The sequence below is a fragment of the Phoca vitulina genome, unplaced genomic scaffold, assembly GCF_004348235.1.
Source record: "Phoca vitulina isolate PV1807 unplaced genomic scaffold, GSC_HSeal_1.0 scaffold73, whole genome shotgun sequence".
Classification (NCBI taxonomy): domain Eukaryota; kingdom Metazoa; phylum Chordata; class Mammalia; order Carnivora; family Phocidae; genus Phoca; species Phoca vitulina.
In genome coordinates this window covers 1,145,800-1,153,101 of record NW_022589776.1, presented here as the reverse complement: position 1 = coordinate 1,153,101, position 7,302 = coordinate 1,145,800, and the positions used below count along the sequence as shown (strand labels likewise).

General features: G+C 40.2%; 1 pseudogene; it reads right to left on the bottom strand.

Moving 5' to 3' along the window:
- Positions 1-1,035: 1,035 nt before the first annotated feature.
- Positions 1,036-5,828, bottom strand: LOC116625104 (annotated as a pseudogene).
- Positions 5,829-7,302: the final 1,474 nt, after the last annotated feature.

Sequence of the window (7,302 nt, the reverse complement as noted above, 5' to 3'; positions counted from 1 at the left end):
AAGAGCACAATAATCTCTCCTTCAATACTCTCTCCTCTTACGTGTGATTTTGCATTTATCTGGGACACTCCTGGACTGATACCTATTTCCTCCACAATTTAGTCAGCTCCACATGGGAAATCTCTCATTCATATGCCTGATACATTGTCAACACAGAGCTTGACATGTAGCAAGGGCTTAAGAATGCTTTTAATGAGCAGATGAATGGATGAATAGGTAGATGAATGAGTGAAGAGTATTTTGACTATATTGCTAGGACTTCTTACTATTGAAGTTGTTGACAGTAGTCATTGACTTGCATCACACCATCCACATTCCTTGTTCAGAGTCCATATAATCTTACAGGAAGGAAAACAAAACTTTTTGGAAAGTAGTTTTATCTCTTGTGTATCACTACAGCTTGCATCTTGAGATCAGCTTGAGGAAGAAAACTGAAATAGAAGTCCAGTGTTTTACCCAGCTAGGACTCCGTGAATTGGATGTGAACCATTTGCTGCTTTCTGACATCACATTAGCAAGCTTTGCCCATCAATTTCTCTCACTTGCGCTTGTTTTGACAAGCTTAAACTTTCATGTGCTAAGGGCCCAAAACAGTATTCAGCTGCCAAAACAGGCATTTAACATATGTGGAGGGATTTGTGTGAGAGCAAAGCTTTGGCTAAGTAGCTAGTAACATGGATCATGCTGGCAGCCCAATCCATTTAAAGGGACAAGGAGCCCCTGGATGTATCATGCTCAAGGGAAGAGCATGAGTTCCTTCCTGAAGAAGTGGTCAGACATGTCAACAGCAGTAGTGGATACAAAAAGATAACAAAATTGTATTTTTAACATATTGAGGGAAAAGACCTTTGGACTAAGAATTTTGTATCCAGCTACATTTTCATTTAAAAAATGGCTTAATAAAAAATATTCTTAGGCATGCACAGCCTCAGGTATACCTCATAAAGATACTATATTGAATATACTCTTGGAGAAAGTTCTAAATAAGAGAAACACACCCAGGAGCTGCTATTAGAGATGAGAATATAAAGATGATCAAATATCTTGGTGAAGTTTATTCTCTTTTTTAAAAAGCTAGAATGGAAAAAAAAGCAAAAAGGGAAGTATCTAACCCAGAACTAAAATTTAAACAACATATGTGCATGAATATGGAGACAACACATGGTAAAGTGTTTTTTTAAGGTAAGATAAAAGTATTGATATCATTAAGCATCCAATAAGGGGTTATGAACATAAGTATGGATGTATAAGAAAAAGGTAAATATACAGCATTTAAAGTAGTAGAAGAAAACTCAGTCTATCCCCTGGGAAGCAGGAAAGAAGAATAAAGGAATTAGAGAAAGCCATGAAAATGAATAAAGACAAACTCTCTGGGCTGCTCAAGGGTAGTGAATTTGGATCTGATAGAGGTGTGGGCATGAAGCAGAATTCAAAGACATTTTGTTTTGGAGGACAAACCTTCAGTGACCCCGACATGGTTATTCACCTTTTCCTTTCTGATCACAGCAAAGCTGAGGGGCCTCCATGGTGCCCATTGCTCTTATTCAGCCACTGTGTGATCAAATGAAGCCATTTGCAAATTAGGGATATTATTTCCCTTGCCTTGGGCCCCAGGGAAGTTCCTAGAAGTCTGGCCAGCTTTCAAATTTCAAATTAGGGAGCTAGCTGTTGGAGGAAAATGGCAAGGCCAGACTAAAAACCATTGTAACAACCTGTGTACGTGTGCTGGATGGTGTACGTACAACCTGTGTATGGTTTTCTCATAGGCTCTGTTCCCTATTCCAGGGACTAAGGATAAATTAGTTGTTTGAAATGTGGAGCAGCCATACTTGTCAACTAGATACAAAATTTGAGGCCAGAAGGGTCTTAAGAGACAAAAATCCATGAGTACCAGAAGCTTATGTATTTGACTTTTCTATGTATATAGAACCCCAAATACCTTGACCTTGATAGTAAGTTCGAAATGGAAGGATTAACTTGCATGGGAGAGATTTAACTTCCTGGGTTAATGGATTGGCTTGTGGGGGCATTAACCTCTTTCCTGAACATTCTAATTTCAAAGGTATGTATTGATCTTCCACTTTCTCAAGATACAATGGTAATAAGGGACCACATGTATTTTTGGTGTGAGAAAAGCCACTATGGTAATTTTTTCCAAATGGAGTGTATGTTCTCTGGCTGGCTGGAACATTGACTGAACCAGGCAGACCTAATAAGTCTCAGTTCTGGAGGATATGTCCAGTGAACAGTAAGTCTGGGTGGCTTCTTGTGGGGGTGAAATTTCCAATACCCATTTTAGCAAAGCCAGTCCCAAATCAAATGAGGGAGTATTCCAGGGTGGAGCATCTTCTAGCATGCAACAGGGAGCAATGGGAAGTTCATACTCATAACTCTTCATTTCCAGGATAAGAAACCACGAGGGTACACATGCTTTGCCAACACACGCAGTTAGCCTTCTCAAGGGAAAACAAGAAACAAATGAAAGAACATAGAAAAAAAATTTTAGGGCCCACCACTTAATTCCAATTCATGTACTTAATTTTTCTTAGGTTCTGGGAGTACCCATTAAATCGCTTTCAAATACATTTCTATAACTTTTTCAAGGTAATTGTTTTTCAAGAATACTGCTGGCTGGTTTATCTTGCCTCCCTGATTTTTCAGGACTCCTAGGAATTTCTAAACTTTAGGATAAGCACTCTTTCACCAGAGTTGTATTAGCAAGTTTAATTAATAGAAAATCCTGTATAATCCATATATCCGACATGCAGTTTGTGCAAAACTGCACATACATACTTCGCGTTCCCTCATTAACCTTAGCCTACAAAACCTGTTTATATTTGCCATAAGTCAGAGTCAGAGATGTATGTATTTTTGTAATTCAGGACTCACAATTTATCTTTGAAATTCCACAGAACTTTCTCAATGCAGTCCCTATCACAAAATTGTCATTTCTACTTAGTGCCAGAAGGAGCCCCAGAGGCTTGAACTTTGGCTAGTAGAGTTACTATGCTCTAAACCTCAATGGATTAGTCTGGGGGTATGGGCTGATGACTTGATTTATTTTCTTTTCTTTTTTTTTGGCATTAAGAAATTCCCTTTATTAATTTTTTTCTTTTTACCTATTTTAATTATGATAAATTTTCAAATATGCCAATGAAATGATAAACTAGTTCAGTAAACACTGTCAGATGCAACAATGGTTCACATTTTGGAAAATTTGCTTGTCTGTTTTTATTTTTCTCCATCTCTCTCCGTCTCTGTCTCTCTCCTGAATCCATCTGAAAGTAAATCTATCTTAACACTTCATCCTAACATATTCTGCTGGTATTTCCTAAAAACAAGAACATTTTCCTACATAACAGCATGAGCACACCTAAAACATTAACTGTAATTCCTTAGTATCTTCTTTCTCATCAATATCCAAACTGCCCAGTTGTTTCTAAATTTCCTTTGACCAGAATTTAATCTCTTCAAATTTAGAAAAGTCCCACACCATTGTAGTGTGGTTTTGTTTTTATGAAATTGACTTTCAGATGGGATGACATAAATTGATTTATAGACTGTCCTACATTCTGGATTTGTCTGTGTTTCCTTGGGTGATGTTTCAATTTGTTGCTCTAATCCTGTATTTCTGGTAAGCTGAAAGTTAGGTCTATATAACCCCAAGGTCTCATGTCACCCTGTGTCCTTAAAAGAAGCAGAGAACTTAGTAAGTTTCACTAGATGGCATCTTTTTTCCTCTCTCTCTCCTTTACCTTTTTTTATCAAGTTACTTCCAAGCCCACTGGTCTCCTCCTGGTCTGTTCTGCCTTTCAGTTCTCCAGCACTGGGTTAAAGCCATACTACCCTTATTTTCAGGCTTGCTTTGAAGTTGGAGGGGAAAATGTGTTCTAGAACCCTCATTTTCGTTAACTAGTTGTATTTGATTTTTTTTTCTCATTAAACTTTTGTTTTAATGGGTCTCAAAATTCTGTGACAGATTTTTGGTCAAGTTGTTTCCATTAAAAAGTACTGATTTTAAAAATAACTTAAGGGTGCCTGGGTGGCTCAGTCGTTAGGCGTCTGCCTTCGGCTCAGGTCATGATCCCAGGGTCCTGGGATCAAGCCCCACTTCGGGCTTCCTGCTCAGCGGGAAGCCTGCTTCTCCCTCTCCCACTCCCCCTGCTTGTGTTCCCTCTCTCGCTGTGTCTCTCTCTGTCAAATAAATAAATAAAATATTTAAAAAATAATAACTTAAAACTGCCACACACACACACACACACACACACACACACACACAAACAAATGGTCCACAAAACATTCTCCTTTCCTTCTGAAGGTTTTACGATGCATTGTTACCATTAACCAGTCTTTTACTATGTAACTTAAATGGTCAATTGACACAAACAGTTCTGAGACCATTCTTCCACCACTGATTAAGACTGGGGTGGCAGGTATTGGGGATAATATTAATTTAGCCTTCTGAGCTTTCTGGGCAGACCTGGTGACCTTGCCAGCTCCAGCTGCCTTCTTGTCCATTGCTCTGATGACATCCACAGCAACCATCTGTCTCATGTCACAAATAGCAAAATGGCCCAGAGGAGGATAGTCAGAGAAGCTCTCAACACACATAGGCTTGCCAGGAACCATATCAACAATGGCAGCATCACCAGATTTCAAGAACTTGAGACCATCTTCCAGCTTTTTTCCAGAAGGACGATCTATCTTCTCCTTCAGCTCAGCAAACTTGAAGCAATGTGAGCTGTGTGACAATCCAGCACAGGTTCATATCCAGCACTGATTTGGCCTGGATGGTTCAGGATAATCACCTGAGCCATGAAGCCAGCTGCTTCCATTGGTGGGTCATTTTTGCTGTCACCAGCCACACTGCCACGACGAACATCTTTGACAGATACGTTCTTGACATTGAAGCCCACATTGTCCCCAGGAAGAGCCTCACTCAAAGCTTCATGGTGCATTTCAACAGACTTTACTTCAGTTGTAACATTGACTGGAGCAAAGGTGACCACCATGCCAGGTTTAAGAACACCAGTCTCCACTCAGCCCACAGGGACAGTAGCAATACCAACAATTCTGTAGATGTCCTGGAGAGGCAGATGCAAGGGCTTGTCAGTTGGACGAGTTGGTGGCAGAATGCAGTCCAGAGCTTCAAGCAGTGTGGTTCCACTGGCATTCCCATCTTTACGGGTGACTTTCCATCCCTTGAACCAAGGCATGTTAGCACTTGGCTCCAGCATGTTCCAACCAGAAATTGGCACAAATGCTACTGTGTCGGGGTTGTAGCCAATTTTCTTAATGTAGGTGCTGACTTCCTTAACGATTTCCTCGTATCTCTCCTGGCTGTAGGGTGGCTCAGTGGAAGCCATCTTGTTAACACAAACAATTAGTTGTTTTACACCCAGTGTGTAAGCCAGAAGGGCATGCTCATGGGTCTGCCCATTCTTGAAGATACCAGCTTCAAATTCACCAACACCAGCAGCAACAATCAGGACAGCACAGTCAGCCTGAGATGTGCCTGTAATCATGTTTTTTATAAAGTCTCTGTGTCCTGGGGCATCAATGATGGTCACATAATACTTGCTGGTCTCGAATTTCCACAGGGAGATATCAATGGTGATACCACGTTCATGTTCAGCTTTCAGTTTATCCAAGACCCAGGCATACTTGAAGGAGCCCTTTCCCATCTCAGCAGCCTCCTTCTCAAATTTTTCAATAGTTCTTTTGTCGGTCCCACCACATTTGTAGATCAGATGACCAGTAGTGGTAGACTTGCCCGTACCCACGTGTCCAATGACAACGATGTTGATGTGAGTCTTTTCCTTTCCCATTTTTGGTTTGGTTGAGCAGTGGTTCTCACAACACCTGTGTTCTGGTGGCAAACCAGTTGCAAAAAAGCTTTTGTTAACTAGTTGTATTTGATTTTAATCCTTAAAGCTTGAAACATTATCCTTGTTTGTTGTTGTTGTTTTTTATTAACATATAATGTATTATTTATCTCAGGGATACAGGTCTGTGATTCATCAGTCTTACACAATTCATAGCATTCACCATAGCACATACCCTCCTCAATGTCCATCACCCAGACACCCCATCCCTCCCACCTCCCTCCACTCCAGCAACCCTTAGTTTTTTCCTGAGATTAAGAGTCTCTTATGGTTTGTCTCCCTCTCTGGTTTCGTCTTGTTTGATTTTTACCTCCCTTCACCTATGATCCTCTGCCTTGTTTCTCAAATCCCACATATCAGTGAGATCATATGATACTTGTCTTTCTCTGATTGACTTATTTTGCTTAGCATAATACCCTCTAGTTCCATCCACGTCATTGCAAATGGCAAGATTTCATTTTTTTGATGGCTGTGTAATATTCCATTGTATATATATATATATATATATACCACTTATTCTTTATCCATTCATCTGTTGATGGACATCTAGGCTCTTTCCACAGTTTGGCTATTGTGGACATTGCTGCTATAAACATTGGGGTGCACATACCCCTTCGGATCACTACATTTGTATCCTTGGGGTAAATACCCAGTAGTGCAATTGCTGGGTCATATGGTAGCTCTATTTTCAACTTTTTGAAGAACCTCTATACTGTCTTCCAGAGTGGCTGCACCAGCTTGCATTCCCACCAACAGTGTAGGAGGGTTCCCCTTTCTCTGCATCTGTCGTTTCCTGACTTTTTAATTTTAGCCATTCTGACTGGTGTGAGGTGGTATCTCATTGAGGTTTTGATTTGGATTTCCCTGATGCCAAGTGATGTTGAGCACTTTTTCATGTGTCTGTTGGCCATTTGGATGTCTTCTTTGCAGAAATGTCTGTTCATGTCTTCTGCCCATTTCTTGATTGGATCATTTGTTCTTTGGGTGTTGAGTTTGATAAGTTCTTTAAAGATTTTGGATACTAGCCCTTTATCTGATATGTTATTTGCAAATATCTTCTCCCATTCTGTCGGTTGTCTTTTGGTTTTGTTGACTGTTTCTTTTGCTTTGCAAAAGCTTTTTAACTTGAAGTCCCAATAGTTCATTTTTGCATTTGCTTCCCTTGCCTTTGCAATGTTTCTAGGAAAAAGTTGCTGCGGCTGAGGTCAAAGAGGTTGCTGCCTGTGTTCTCCTCAAGGATTTTGATGGATTCCTGTCTCACATTGAGGTCTTTCATCCATTTTGAGTCTATTATTGTGTGTGGTGTAAGGCAATGGTCCAGTTTCATTCTTCTGCATGTGTCTGTCCCATCTTCCCAACACCATTTGTTGAAGAGACTATCTTTTTTCCATTGGATATTCTTTCCTGCTTTGTCGAA